At 44.3% G+C, this 824-nt stretch overlaps 1 long non-coding RNA gene across 1 annotated transcript; it reads right to left on the bottom strand.

Moving 5' to 3' along the window:
• Window positions 1-245: 245 nt before the first annotated feature.
• On the bottom strand, window positions 246-712 carry LOC117799833. Its single transcript, XR_004623008.1, has 3 exons — window positions 609-712; window positions 420-452; window positions 246-334 (listed from the first exon to the last, which is right to left on the bottom strand). It is a non-coding gene; the product is annotated as an uncharacterized LOC117799833 (long non-coding RNA).
• Between the last annotated feature and the right edge of the window lie 112 nt (window positions 713-824).

The raw sequence follows: 824 nt of genomic DNA, 5'->3' as shown, positions 1-824 counted from the left end.
ACTAGCTCAGGCACTACTTTGGATGATAGTTAACATTTCTATTGTCTACATATATGAAAAGCGTTAATTAGAAGCTTTTCCAGCTGCCATTAATAGCACTTTTATTTTAAGGACAAGTTTCCAGAAACATCGGCACACAGGCCTCTAATTCAAATGTAATTCTTTAAAAACCCCATCATATAGGTGGTGTGGTGGGAGGGGAGACATTCTTTCCTCACGCCACTCCCAACCTGCCGGTCACCTACGTGAAATTGAAGCCACACTTTGCAATCATAGGGTACACCACAGCATCCATGATGGGGACCATGATGATGATCAAGATGGCGTTCACGGTCTGCAGGTGAAGTGGACATGAACTGTTAGCCATGGTCTCAAAGGTGACTTTGAACTCAGAAAGCAACGTAAGTATTTTTTCCTACCTGCATCTGATCCGGCTGAAGTTCAAGAAGTCCCTAAAAAGAGGGGGAGAGTCGTACTGATAAGTTCGCGTAGATGACCAGCTGGAGGGATGAGGAATGTCATGACAAGGAAGGGGAAAGGGGACGAAGGGACTGGAGTAAAGGAACAGTGACCAGGGGAGGTAGAGAAGCTTGATACCCCGAACTCACAATTTTCCCATTCATAGCTGTTGCTTGCAGCGTCCACCTGGAGCCCTGAAAAACAAATACGTTTGCTGCATCATTTGGGAACGTGAGTGTTAAACATTTTACAAGCCAAGGTTGAGTGTTTTCCAGATCAGGAAGAAGTCTGGAATGTTATGGGATTTAAATGTTTTTTCAACATCAAGTTTATTCCCCAGCTCCACTGTAACACTGGGTAAAACC

Source organism: Ailuropoda melanoleuca, unplaced genomic scaffold (assembly GCF_002007445.2).
Source record: "Ailuropoda melanoleuca isolate Jingjing unplaced genomic scaffold, ASM200744v2 unplaced-scaffold58327, whole genome shotgun sequence".
NCBI classification, from domain to species: Eukaryota; Metazoa; Chordata; class Mammalia; order Carnivora; family Ursidae; genus Ailuropoda; species Ailuropoda melanoleuca.
The sequence above is the reverse complement of the archived record's forward strand: the minus strand, read 5'-3'. Positions and strand labels throughout refer to the sequence as shown.